The sequence below is a fragment of the Oryctolagus cuniculus genome, chromosome 9, assembly GCF_964237555.1.
Source record: "Oryctolagus cuniculus chromosome 9, mOryCun1.1, whole genome shotgun sequence".
Classification (NCBI taxonomy): domain Eukaryota; kingdom Metazoa; phylum Chordata; class Mammalia; order Lagomorpha; family Leporidae; genus Oryctolagus; species Oryctolagus cuniculus.
This window is the reverse complement of record NC_091440.1, coordinates 75,734,032-75,749,225: the sequence shown is the minus strand read 5'-3', so window position 1 is coordinate 75,749,225 and position 15,194 is coordinate 75,734,032. Positions and strand designations below refer to the sequence as shown.

The 15,194-nt window shown below is 36.8% G+C and overlaps 1 protein-coding gene across 7 annotated transcripts in view; it reads right to left on the bottom strand.

Annotated features, from left to right (window-relative positions):
- The window catches only part of TRPC4 (transient receptor potential cation channel subfamily C member 4), a 255,987-nt gene that overhangs the window by 157,992 nt on the left and 82,801 nt on the right, over window positions 1-15,194 (bottom strand). The window lies entirely within an intron of this gene.

Sequence of the window (15,194 nt, the reverse complement as noted above, 5' to 3'; positions counted from 1 at the left end):
ACTGGCATTATGCCATAGTGAGCTAAGCTTTCCCAAGTATACTAGCAGGATACTGTATTTGAAGTGGAACTGTTGAGATTTGAATCAATGCTCATATGGGATGATGGTATCACAGGGAGCAGCTTAACCCACTGTGCCACATTGCTGGCCCCAAGCCTTTCACTTTTATTGTTACAAGTGGTCTTCAAGCAGTTTGTGGAAAATGCATATAATGCAAAAAACTATGCATGGATTTCAAAATTTATACTAAAGCAAACATCTTTTAAATCCATTTTTCCACGAACTTCCTAAAGTTGCTTCATATTTAATGTTTTTTTATTTTCATATTAAGAGTGATAAGCTGAGAATAAAGTGCAAAAGAACATGTTTCAGAGGAATTATTTATCTGTGATGTGCTGCTTTGCAAGACTAATAAAGTGTCTACGTGACTAGTGATGTTAAATGTGTTAAATGGTGTATTATTTTACGTGTCAGAGTAATCAGTTAGCTTAAACCACTTTATCATAGTAATATAGTAGGATAGGCCATCTTCTAAAAATTCTTTCATTTAGAACAGAATTATTCAGATCTCTCATGATTGCCATTTGCCAGCTGATTAAACACAATCTATGCTCTGTGTTGTAACAGCTTTTAAACTCCCTGCTGTGGAATAATAAGACTCAATTTGGTTTTTAGACATTGAAAGTATTTATTTATACTGCCTACATTACACACTAAAGATCAAAGTTAGAGATAATTTTCATCTTTTTCATGTTAATGGTAGATTAAGAAAATAATAAAACAACTTTTTGTTGAGAGCTTACATTAGAATATAAAGAAAATATAATTGATGACTTATCCAGCTATGTCACAAATAAATATTTTTCAGATAGAATAAATATCTTTAGTACTTTCCTTTAAATCTTTTTTTTGCTTGCTCTCTCTTTGATTTTGATGGTATCTAAGTTATGTTTATACATATATTATATTTATATATTGTCAATTTCTACAATTTTAACCGAGACACAATGTAATAAAAACAAAAAGAAAGAAATTTCTGAGATCAGAAGAAACTGGGTGTAATCAGGTTTGTATGGCCACAGACAATTTGTAGACAACATGATCCTTTACATAGGGAATCATAAGAATACACCAAGAGATTATTGGAACTTATGAGAGTTTTACAAAGTTGTGGGTTATAAATCAACACATAAAAATCAATGATATTTGTATAAACAAACAATGCCATGGCTGAGAAAAAACTTTTAAGATCAATCCCATTCACAATAGCTACAAAAATTTAAATGGCTTGGGATAAGTTTGACCAAGGTTGTGAAAGATTACCATGAAAATTACAAAGCATCAAGAAAGAAATAGAAAAAGACACAGAAAAACATCTTCCATATTCATGGGTTCAAATAATTAATATCATCTAATGGCAGTTATACTCAAACAGTCTGGTACTGGCACAAAAATAAATATGTAGACAAATGGAACAGAATAGAAAGCCCAGAAATTAATACACACAACTACAACCAACTAATCTCTGACAAACAAGTAAAATCACTCCCTGATGAGAGGACAGTCTCTTCAACAAAATTGTACCTCTGCATGCAGAAGCATGAAACAAGATCCCTACTGTACATCCTATACAAAAATAAATTTGCAATGATCAGGCATCTAAACCTGAGACTAAAACCATTGCATTGATGTAGTAAAACAGGGGAAACACTGCAATTCACTGGCATAAGGAAAGACTTCCTAGTCTTAAGACCCCAGAAGAACAGGCAACAAAGGCAAAAATAGACAAATGGAATTACATCTAGCTGAGAAGATTCTGTACCACAAAGAAAACACTCAACAAAGTAGAGACAACTGACAGAATGGGAGAAAATATTTTCAAGCTATACATCTGGTAAAGTATTAATATCCAAGATATATAAGTAGCTCAAGAAACTCAACAGCAATAGAACAATCAAGAATGTGGTAAGGATATGAACAGACATTTTTCAAAGGGTAAAATACAAATGGCCAACAAACATGAAAAAATGTTTAAGATCACTAGCCATTAGGGAAATGAAAGTTAAAATTACAATGAGGTTTCATCTTACCCCACTTAGAATGGGTATCATCCAAAAATGAAAAAATGACAAGCACCAGTGAGGATATGGGAATAAGATACCCAAATACACCCTTGGTGGTGACGTAACTAGCACAACTGTTATGGAAGAACAATATGATGATTCCACTCAAATATGAAAATAGATCTACCACATGGCCAGCCATTCTACTCCTGAAAAGTTACCCTACTGGCGTGGGAGACCCAGAAGAAGTTCCTGGCACCTAGCTTCGGATTGGTGCAGCTCCGGCTGTTGCAGCCAGTTGGGGAGTGAACCAACGGATAGAAGACCTTTCTCTCTCTCTCTCTTTCTCTCTCTCTCTCTCTGCCTCTCCTCTCTCTGTGTAACTGTGACTTTCAAGAAAAATAAATAAATCTTTTAAAATAAACTGTATGTATTAAATAAATGAAATTTGTTCCTTTTACATAAACAAAAAGTTAATAGAAAATAAATAAAATAAAGATTAATTTAAAAAGACTTTAAAAAAGAAAGAAATAACCTCCACTGGAATAACAATTGAGGAAAAGTGATCTACTGAGATCTCATAACTGGAGTTTATAAACTGTAATAGGCACCTATTGGGATGCAGTAGGTTAATCTATCATTTGGGATGCTTGTTTTACATATTGTAGCACTGGCCTGAGTTCCTATTGCTTAGCTTCTGATCCACATTCCTACTTACACGTTTGGGAAGGCAGCAGACAGTGACTCAAATGCTTGGGATCCTGTAACTCACAGGCAAAATCCAGATGAAGTTTTTGACTCCTGACTTAATCCTGGCAAAGCCTGGTTATTGTACACATTTGGGGAGTGAGCCACTGGATGGAAAATCTCTCTCTCTCTCCCTGTCCTTGCACCTAAAATAACCTTAACTTGTAATTCCATTATCCAATATTTTTTAAAAATACCATTCTTTATGCATTAATACATTAATGCCAATCTCCTGTTTCAGACTTCTTGATTCTCTGATGACATAGTAGGTAATGTGTCTAAGGCCACAAATACTGTTAGAAAATCTATTGAAAGCATATATATTTTAAAAAAAAAGTGTACTGCAAGGGGTAGTGAAAGAGCAAATTGAATTAAATTCTCAGTTGCTCTCCCTGAACTTTATTTCCAATGATTTCATTTTTTTCAAATGAAAAATGAATGTCTTGCACTCTAAAGGATAAGTTGCTAATACTTACTTTTATCTTCTCAGCATATTTTGCTTTATTAGTATATTTGTTCGTTGATAGAAAGCCTGAGATAATGGCATGGTACAGTAAGAAAGACAATATACTGCAGTTAAATGTTGCCTTGTGAAAAACCCTTTTTCGAACTGTGAGCATCACTGGACATTGAGTAGCAGAAAAAATTAAGATGGTGATCCTGATTAACAGACAAGAAAATCAAGGTATCAGGAGATTCAGAGACTTGTCCAATTTGCAAATGATGAATAACACTCTTTGTGTTCCCCCCCATAATATTTCACCACTTCTAATCACATTTTATCCATTAATGCAATGCTATGACAAAGGATGTGTAGGGTCCCAATTAGTATTTATTGATCTACTAAATCATAAATTGCATATTATATTCAGGATCGAAACACAGTATGAATATGTCTAGAAACTTCTAAGTTTATTTAATTTGTATCCTAAATTATAATAATGAGCTAAGAATTTAAATGAGTCACATTCAAACTGATGAAATACATAGATCCAGAATTAGCACAAGCATTGTTTTCAGGGACTGTTGAGTTACAGCACTTTTATCTCCTGGCTTTGTGATGTTGGAAATATCATGGCATTTCACCATCTATAAGTTGAGATAACGATAGTGCCTACCCTCACAGGAAAATATAAGAATTAAATTAGCTGATAGAATTAAAGGTCTCCCTACAGTTATTGGCATTGTGACTGGCAAAATAAATATTATCCAGTACTATTATTTTTGTTGTCATTATTACTATCATTGTCATCATCATCAAGACTATATCAAGGTTGCTTGCTGGCTATTAATTTGGTGTTCTTTTAGTCAAGCCAATTTGCAGATATCACTGGATTCTGTTCACTTTTACTCCTTTTTACTTCTTTTTACAAAAGAAGTGATTTTATTAGATGATCTCCAAGATTCCTATCAATGATAAAATCTTACATTCTTTTTAGCAGAGTTTTAAATCCAAAATACCTTCATCTCTTAACTGTTGAATTTATAAATAATTTCTAACAATTTTTTCTTAAAGAGAGAAAACAAAATAATTATGTTACTGAAATTTAGAAATCTTCATATATTAAATAGCAATGAATAGATAATATCTAAGGAAATTAATTGGCATCCCCTGAAAATCATGGTAGTGTAGTGTAGTTGAACACACCTAGTATAAATTAGGCAACTGTAGCTACTCCATACTTTCAATGTCCTCTAAGTCATTGTTTCTCAAAATGTTGCCTCTATACTGTGAGGATTAACATAACCTGAGTACTTTTTAGAACAAACCTCGGAGTCCCATTCTGGACTTGCTGTGGTAGGAACTCTGTGGGTAGAGTCCAGGTATCTTAGTTTTAAGAAGGCCTCCAAGATTATGATGGTGCTAACCCTTGAAAAATAGTGTTCTAAGTAAAGAATGGAAAAGCAAATTCTTCTGATAAACATTTACTGAAGCAGGTGAAACTGGAATTGAATCTGGCCTTGGAAGACATTCAAGAGAAAGGTCTGCTAGAAATAATTAAAAGTCAAGTAACCAATCAGTAGACTGGAAAAGAGGCTAAGAAGTCAGTCTCAGTTATTCCCTCCAGAGAAATAAAGCTCTAGAAAGGTTAAAGAAAGGTTCAGTAAAATCATCAGAGAGTATCAGTGTAATTCTAGCAAGGGAGTATTCCCAGTACGAACCACAATGTTCTATCTCCTGCTGAGTGTAACGAGCCAGTGGTTCTCTGACAGAAATGAACTAAGTATTTCCCTTTTTAATGTTCTACAGCAGTTTAAAAAAATTGAGAACTCAGTACTCTAATGTGCAAAGTAAGTTTTACATTAAACATATAAGAAAATGTTTAATGATCCATGTCCATCTATTTACCTGGTAAAATCTAACTATTCTATTTAATATAACAAAAATTGCATATTTCTACGATTTGTGTTAGAAGAGAAAATCGATGTCAAAGCTACAGAGCTTTAGTGTCTTCATCTATATACCACAGATCCAATTCAGAGGTCCAACATTTCTAATTAATTCTTTGATGTCAACATCAAAAAGTCAAAAACTAAACATAGATAATCCGGTCCCGTAAACATTTTTTCATAGTCTCAGACTGAGGGAATGATGTGCCAGGGCATAAATATCCCAAGGTATAAATCTGAAACTGTTCTCCTTTTCTTCTTGTCAGTCCCTTCTGATCCTAGGCTGTCTATCAGATAATACACTGTATTTACTAAATCCAGTCTATTTAGTTTTATAATTACCTAAGGATTTACTTTTCTTTCATTTTTTCTTTTATAATTATTTCTATTCCTATTTCCATGACTTTTTCGGTATCTCTCTTCATACTAGGCCTTAAGATCCTGAAGAACAGAACTATGACTATACCTTGGCACCCAGCACAATGCCTGGCAGAGCAGGCTTACAAAATTATTCTGTGAGAATATACCTGAGGCATACACACATGCATTTGAAATCTCATAGCTCCCACAATCTGAGGATGACATTGAACACTGAATCTTTTCCAGTGAAATAAATTGATATGTGACACATTTCTAAAAGAATGTATTTCACATAAACAGTTATCATATTTTAGAATCTTAGTAATTTATAAAATTTGAATGACTTTTTGTATATGGTAACAAAATGTGGATAATTGCATTAAAGATAAATTTATTTTGGTGCAAAAAACTGAATTTATATAAGGGACCTTATAAAGCTCATGGAAATGCATATTTTGAAAAAAAAAAGTACATATTTCAAAGCTGTTTGCACCAGAATAAACATCTTTTAATTACATTTTCTAAGTTTTTTGAGGCATTTTCTTATTTTAATAGAAGTCACTTTTATTTTATCTGCTTGGACATTATTGTTTTAGGTTTTATCACTTGACTTTAATGACCTCAACAAGATTAATACAATATGTTCCATCGTCTTTGGGAATACCTATGATGATGAAAATTGCATGAGTTATAATATTACCTGAAATAGATTTCAACAATCGCATGAATTAACAAAAAATATTACCTTATAAGAAAATAAATCCTGTCAAAAGCATACTTGCTCCCTAAAACACATTGATTTACTGAAGCTGCCATTCAAAAAGATGCTAGCCTTACTAAGCAGATGTGTTACCTAAGAAAATCACAGATAAGATGCCAGTGCTGTGGCGTAGTAGGCTAAGCCTCCGCCATGGTGCTGGCATCCCATACAGGCACTGGTTCATGTTGCAGCTGCTCATCTTCAGATCCAGTTCTCTGCTAATGGCCTGGGAAAGCAGTGGAGGAAAAGCCAGGTGCTTGGGCTGCTGCACCCACGTGGGAGACATGGAAGAAGCTCCTGGCTTCTGGCTTCTGGCTTAGGACTTGCTCAGCTCCTGCCTTTGTGGTCATTTGGGGAGTTAGCCAGAGGATGGAAAGTCTCCCTCTCTCTGTGTCTCTCCCTCTCTGACTGTAACTCTGTCTCCCAAATAAATAAATAAATCTATAAAAAAAAAAAATCACAGATAAACAGTCACTCTGTAATGGGGTTTGACAGCTCAAGCCCTGAGGACATCTTTTGTGTGCAATATTGTGTACATTTTAAGTTGCTAAATTTTCACTTTCATTGTATAAAATACCAGGAACTTGGAGGTAGATTGGAATTGCTATTTCAAAATTGTAAAGTTCAAACAAAAAGAGACAATTTGTGTTTATTCTCACTGCCTTCACTGAAGAGGAATTCTAAAGTACAAATAGAAAAGGAATTCTTGGCCAGCAGACTGATACAAGAGAAAACTTGCAGAAACACATGGCCTGGGATATTTCAGACTGTTGGCAGATTGCAAGCCTTTACAGCCTTTTATTAATAATCAGGGTCCAGATCAAGTGCCTCTAAGGAGCCAGACCTACTTGTGAGACTAGAGTTTGGGTTAGAAGTTAAACATCTTCCAAAAAACACTCTCATAATAGCAGATATCTTCTAGTCTGCACAAATGTCATTGACTAAGGAGATATTGAAAGGGATGGCCAATGTTCTCCAGAAAATAGAACTAAAAGGCTTTTTAGTACATGAATTACACATTTTTAAAGATTTATTTATTTATTAGAAAGTTAAAGCTACACAGAGAGAGAAGGAGAGGCAGAGAGAGAGAGAGAGAGAGAGAGAGAGGTCTTCCATCCACTGGTCCACTCCCCAACTGGCCACAATGGCCCGAGCTGCGCCAATCTGAAGCCAGGAGCCAGGAGCCAGGAGCCAGGAGCTTCTTCCAGGTCTCCCACGCATGTGCAAGGGCCCAAGGACTTGGGCCAAATTATACTGCCTTCCCAGACGCCTTAGCAGAGAGCTGGATCAGAAGTGGAGCATCTGGGATTTGAACCGGCGCCTATATGGGATGCTGGCACTTCAGGCAGCGGCATTACCTGCTATGCCACTGTGCTGGTCCCCAGATTACACATTTAATGGCAGTTTTGTTTGATATGTATGCTATAATTCAAAATGGCCAGCATCACAGTCCCATTTGTCTTTTGGTTGTCTATATAAACAAAACAATCAGTATACAATAGAATATAAGTGCTATTAGAAAATGTGAATGCTTCAGGGAAATGATTGTGGAATGAATTTCCAAATAAAAGATAGTTATGGCAATAATGTCTTAAACTTATGCAGATAAAAATGCTCTTATACAACCCCATGCACCTGATCTGTGCTCATTAGTAATAAAAAACTAGAATAAAACAAAAAATAATTTAGACATCACTATAACCCGTCTACTCCTTATGCTCAAGTGTGAAATGATGAAACACTGGGGTATTCCTATCAGCAAAGTTTTATCAACATAAGAAGTCAATCTATAAACAATTATGTGTGAACCAACCAAAAATGAACTAGGAAGGCAACAAGCTAAAATACGGTTTTGTGGAGTGGTATTTTATCAATAAAAGGGTAAAGGGAAGAAGTAAATGGATGTGAGACTTAGAAACAGAGAAAACAGGCTTCTGAAAAACTCAGTCATGAAGCTCTCTTTCTATTAACAACAAGAATTTTCATCAAAAGTTTGCTGGTAAAGAATGTCACACCTCATAGCAGTCTATCATTTGCAGAGATAGAGATTTGCATATTATCAATAGGGTAGAAATTGCAAGAGCTCTAATAGCATCAATTTCTTTTTTTTTTTTTTTTTTTTTTTTTTTTTTTTTTTTTTTACTAAGAGGGATAATGTATTTAGTTGTTCATTAACAGTCAGGGCTATGCTGATCAAGCCACCATTTCCCATAGTGTCCACCTCACTCCAACAGGTTTCCCTCTTGGTGTTCAGTCAGTCGTCACCGATCAGGGAGAACATATGGTATTTGTCCCTTTGGGACTGGCTTACTTCACTCAGCATGATGTGTTCCAGATTCCTCCATTTTGTTGCAAATGACTGGATTTCATTGTTTCTTACTGCGGTATAGTATTCTAAAGAGTACATATCCCATAATTTCTTTATCCAGTCTATCGTTGATGGGCATTTAGGTTGGTTCCAGGTCTTAGCAATTGTGAATTGAGCTGCAATAAACATTAGGGTGCAGACCTCTTTTTTATTTGCCAATTTAAATTCCTTTGGGTAAATTCCAAGGAGTGGGATGGCTGGGTCGAACGGTAGGATTATCTTCAGGTTTCTGAGGAATCTCCAAACTGACTTCCATAGTGACTTGACCAGTTTGCATTCCCACCAACAGTGGGTTAGTGTCCCTTTTTCCCCACATCCTCGCCAGCATCTGTTGTTGGTAGATTTCTGCATGTGAGCCATTCTAACCGGGGTGAGGTGAAACCTCATTGTGGTTTTGATTTGCATTTCCCTGATTGCCAATGACCTTGAACATTTTTTCATGTGCCTGTTGGCCATTTGGATTTCCTCTTTTGAAAAATGTCTATTGAGGTCCTTGGCCCATCTCTTAAGTGGGTTGTTGGTTTTGTTTTTGTGGAGTTTCTTGATCTCTTTGTAGATTCTGGTTATTAACCCTTTGTCTGTTGCATAGTTTGCAAATATTTTTTCCCATTCTGTCGGTTGTCTTTTCACTCTCCTGACTGTTTCTTTTGCAGTACAGAAACTTCTCAATTTGATGCAATCCCAATAGTTGATTTTGGCTTTGACTGCCTGTGCCTCCCGGGTCTTTTCCAGAAATTCTTTGCCTGTGCCAATATCTTGAAGGGTTTCTCCAATGTTCTCTAGTAACTTGATGGTGTCAGGTCGTAGATTTAGGTCTTTAATCCATGTGGAGTGGATTTTTGTGTAAGGTGTAAGGTAGGGGTCTTGCTTCATGCTTCTGCACGTGGAAATCCAATTTTCCCAGCACCATTTATTGAATAGACTGTCCTTGCTCCAGGAATTAGTTTTAGATCCTTGATCAAATATAAGTTGGCTGTAGATGTTTGGGTTGATTTCTGGTGTTTCAATTCTGTTCCATTGGTCTATCCATCTGTTTCTGTACCAGTACCATGTTGTTTTAATTACAACTGCCCTGTAGTATGTCCTGAAATCTGGTATTGTGATGCCTCCGGCTTTGTTTTTGTTGTACAAGATTGCTTTAGCTATTCGAGGTCTCTTGTGCCTCCATATAAATTTCAGCACCATTTTTTCCAGATCTGAGAAGAAGGTCTTCGGTATCTTGATTGGTATTGCATTGAATCTGTAAATTGCTTTTGGGAGAATGGACATTTTGATGATATTGATTCTTCCAATCCATGAGCATGGAAGATTTTTCCATTTCTTGGTATCCTCTTCTATTTCTTTCTTTAAGGTTTTGTAATTTTCATCGTAGAGATCTTTAACGTCTTTGGTTAAGTTTATTCCAAGGTATTTGATTGTTTTTGTAGCTATTGTGAATGGGATTGATCTTAGAAGTTCTTCCTCAGCCATGGCATTGTCTGTGTATACAAAGGCTGTTGATTTTTGTGCATTGATTTTATACCCTGCTACTTTGCCAAACTCTTCTATGAGTTCCAATAGTCTCTTAGTAGAGTTCTTTGGGTCCCCTAAATACAGAATCATGTCATCTGCAAAGAGGGATAGTTTGAGTTCTTCCTTCCCAATTTGTATCCCTTTAATTTCTTTTTCTTGCCTAATAGCTCTGGCTAGAACCTCCAGAACTATATTGAATAGCAGTGGTGAGAGTGGGCATCCCTGTCTGGTTCCAGATCTCAGTGGAAATGCTTCCAACTTTTCCCCATTCAATAGGATGTTGGCTGTGGGTTTTTCATAGATTGCTTTAATTGTATTGAGGAATGTTCCTTCCAAACCCAGTTTGCTTAGAGTTTTCATCATGAACGGGTGTTGTATTTTATCAAATGCTTTCTCGGCATCTATTGAGATAATCATATGGTTTTTCTTCTGCAGTCTGTTAATGTGGTGTATCACATTGATTGTCTTGCGCACATTAAACCATCCCTGCATACCAGGGATAAATCCCACTTGGTCTGGGTGGATGATCTTTCTGATGTGTTGTTGCATTCTATTGGCGAGAATTTTATTGAGGATTTTTGCATCTATGTTCATCAGGGATATTGGTCTGTAATTCTCTTTCAGTGCTGCATCTTTTTCCAGCTTAGGAATTAAAGTGATGCTGGCTTCATAGAAAGAATTTGGGAGGACTCCCTCTTCTTCGATTGTTCTGAATAGTTTGAGAAGAATTGGAGTTAGTTCTTCTTTAAACGTCTGGTAGAATTCAGCAGTGAATCCATCTGGTCCTGGGCTTTTCTTTGTTGGGAGGGCCTTTATTACTGTTTCAATTTCTGTCTCAGTTATGGGTCTGTTTAGGTTTTCGATGTCTTCCTGGTTCAATTTAGGCAGGTTGCATGTGTTCAGGAATCTATCCATTTCTGATAGGTTTCCCTGTTTGCTGGCATACAAGTCCTTGTAGTAATTTCTGATGATTCTTTTTATTTCTGTGGTGTCTGTTGTTACATTTCCTTTTTCATCTCTGATTTTATTGATTTGGGTCTTTTCTCTTCTTTTTTTAGTTAGTTGGGCCAATGGGGTGTCAATTTTGTTTATTTTTTCAAAAAACCAGCTCTTCGTTTGGCTGATTTTTTGTAATGTTTTTCTTGATTCAATCCTGTTGATTTCTTCTCTGATTTTAATGATTTCTCTTCTCCTACTAGATTTGGGTCTGATTTGCTGTAGGTTTTCTAGATCCTTGAGGTGAATTGAAAGCTCATCTATTTGGTGCCTTTCCAATTTCTTGATGTAGGCACCTATTGATATAAACTTTCCTCTTAACACTGCTTTTGCTGTGTCCCATAAGTTTTGGTATGTTGTGCTGTTATCCTCATTTACTTCCAGAAAGTTTTTGATTTCTCTTTTGATTTCTTCTATGACCCATTGTTCATTCAGGAGCATGTTGTTCAATCTCCATGTGTTTGCGTATGCTCTAGGGATTCCTGAGTTGGTAATTTCCAACTTCATTCCTTTATGGTCTGAGAAGCTGCATGGTATGATTCTAATTCTTTTGAATTTGCTGAGGCTTGCTTTATGGCCTAGTATGTGGTCAATCCTAGAGAAGCTTCCATGTACTGCTGAGAAGAATGTAAAATCTTTAGCTGTAGGATTGAAAGTTCTGTATATATCTGTTAGATCCATTTGGGCTATAGTGTCGTTTAAATCTACTGTATCCTTGTTGATCTTCTGACCGGATGATCTGTCTATTTCTGAGAGTGGAGTATTGAAGTCCCCCAGTACTACTGTATTGGGGTCTAAGTCTCCCTTTAAGTCCGTTAATAAATCTTTTAGATAAACTGGTGCCCTGTAGTTAGGTGCATATACATTGATAATTGTTATATCTTCCTGTTGAATTGATCCCTTAATCATGATATGGTGTCCCTCTTTGTCTCTCTTAACAGTTTTTGTGGTAAAGTTTATGTTGTCCGATATTAAGATGGCTACGCCCGCTCTTTTTTCATTTCTGTTGGCATGGTATATCTTTTTCCAGCCTTTCACTTTCAGTCTGTATGGATCTTTGTTGGAAAGATGTGTTTCTTGTAAGCAGCAAATAGATGGGTTTTGTTCCTTAACCCAATCAGCCAATCGGTGTCTTTTAACTGGACAGTTCAGGCCATTCACGTTCAAAGTGACTAATGATAAGTGGTAACTTTGCCCTGCCATTTGCCAAAGATAAGTTCTAATATATGCTTTGAATTCCCTGTGATCTTTTGCTGTGAGCTTTCCTTCCTTGGTTTCCTTCCTTTACCTTCTTTCATATTGATGACCGTGTTTCTGTGTTTCTGTGTGTAACACATCTTTAAGCATCTTTTGCAGGGCTGGACGAGTGGCAACAAATTCTTTCAATTTCTGTTTGCAATGAAAAGTCTTTATTTCACCTTCATTCACAAATGATAGCTTTGCGGGATATAATATTCTGGGCTGGCAGTTGTTCTCTCTTAGTACCTGGGCTATATCTCGCCATTCCCTCCTAGCTTTTAGAGTTTCTGATGAGAAGTCAGCTGTGAGTCTGATTGGAGATCCTCTGAGAGTAATCTGACGTTTCTCTCTTGCACATTTTAGGATCTTTTCTTTATGTTTCACTGTGGAGAGTTTAATTACAACGTGTCGTGGTGAGGATCTCTTTTGGTCGTGTTTATTAGGGGTTCTGTGGGCTTCCTGTACTAGGATTTCTCTGTCCTTCTCCAAACCTGGGAAATTTTCTGCTAATATCTCACTAAAAAGGCCTTCTAATCCTTTCTCCCTCTCCATGCCTTCAGGAACTCCTAGAACCCGAATGTTGGGTTTTTTAATAGTATCCTGAAGATTCCCGACAATATGTTTCAGATTTCTAATTTCCTCTTCTTTTCTTTGGTCTGACTGTATCCTTTCCTGTTCTCTGTCTTCTAAGTCCGATATTCTCTCTTCTGCTTCACCCATTCTGTTTGTAAGGCTCTCTATTGTGTTTTTCATTTGATCTATTGAATTCTTCACTTCAGTCACTATCCCAGTTTCCTGTTGTACTAGTTGTTTCGTTTCATTTTGATTCCTCCTTAATATTTCATTTTCACGAGAGAGATTTTCTATCTTGTCCAGTAAGGATTTGTGTAGTTCCAGAATTTGTTTTTGAGAACTTCTTAATGTTCTTATCAATTTTTTGAGATCTGCTTCTTGCATTTCTTCTATGTCATCATCTTCATAATCTTGAATTGGGGTGTCTTTTTCATTTGAGGCCGTCATGGTGACTTCCTTGTTTTTATTACCTCGGTTTTTGCGTTTGTTATTTGGCATATTGGAGATATTTGGTTTCTTCACTGTGGTGCTTTTTCTTGTTATACTATGACTCTAGATTAAGTGGACTATCTGTTTTTGATGGAGCCTTAGGGCTTGAGATGGGTGTGGCCTGAGAGCTCTGTTTGGTGTGCCAAAGGTGACACTCCCAGGTTAGGCGTGGTAAATCTCTCTCTCTCTCTCTCTTTTTTTTTTTTTTTTTTTTTGATTCAAAAGGGAAGTAATTCCACGCAGCTGAACGAAGTTGGAGGTAGTTAGCAGGCAAATGATATACCCACAGGAGCCAGAGATCAGAAGCTCTTTCCCAAGATCCCCACAGGGAATCTGTTCGGCCCTCAGAGTGGGCTCAAATTCTCCTTCAGCCTCCCACTGGGTTGCCAAAGTTACGGAATTGTAGCGTCTCTGGAGAGTGCTCACGTGAATTCCGTGAGTTCTCTCCCCCACCGTCTCTTTTTTCACAGTCTCAGTTCAGTAGCACCACAAATTTACTAGCTCCTAATCTCCTGTTAATTCGCCCCGCCCAGAGTCAGGTTTTTCTGCTAGGCTCAGGGCCGGTGCAGACCTGAGGTCGCTCTGCTTATGACGTATGTCCAAGATGGTGCCTGCTCTTTGTCTTGCTCGCCCTTGAGAGGTGAACGGAGAGAGAGAAACCCGTGTCCGTACTAGTCACCCTTTTTTCTCTCTCTCTCTCTTCCAGTTAGCCTTGTGAACTTCCCCCCCCGGGGGTCGTTCCCTCTAGTCTCCTCTCTCCGCTTGCCTGCCGGTGTCTCGGGCTATTGAGGTTCTGCTCACCTCGCGTTCCAGCGCTGGTGTGTTGAGTCTGCCGCTGATGTCCCGAACTGTGGGCTCCCACGCTCTCCACGCAGGTCCGCTGTGAGTCACGCGTTCCGGAAGAGTTTCTTCTGCTGTTTCCTCCCCTACTCTTCCTTGAACCTGCAGTATCTCCACTTTTATTAAACTATCTCTCCCCAGACTATCAGTGTGCTCCCTTCCTATTCCGCCATCTTGCCGGACCCATCAGCATCAATTTCTTAAGAATTTACTTTAAAAGACAGATTAGAAGCCACAGTCCTATCTATGATAGTTTTGCAATTAATCAGCCTGAATGCAGAGAAATGAAGAATTCAATGTAAAAAGAAAATAAATCAATATTCGGGACAGATAAAGAGCAAAACACACGAAAGGATTTCAAGAGACAAAAAATACTCCTTATTCATTCCTGCCTATGATTTCTCCATATCCTTAAGGATAGAAGAACAAAAATATGTAATATTTATAATTGTGTGTCATTTTAATATATTTTCTGTTGATGACAAAATATATCTATACCTTGGTTATTAATAAATTTTATATATTTAGGTTCTCAGGCATAGTTCTGTTATTTTTTAATAATCATTTTTGCTTTTATCTTTAAATTTCAATTTAAAATGGTCCATTAGAGTTTGTTAAAGAACACACAAAGTACTTCAAAAGTTTATGGAAAATGGAATTAAAAATTGGGTTAAATTTAAAGTCCATGAATAGTCTCTTAATAATACACATTTTCCATGAACTTTTTGAGTATTCCTTGTATAGTCATAGGACAGGTAAATAGGAAAATAATAAAACTATAGTGTAGATTGCTTGAAAATGAAAGACAAGAAGAAAAACACCCACACATGCACATTAAGCCACAACAACATAATCT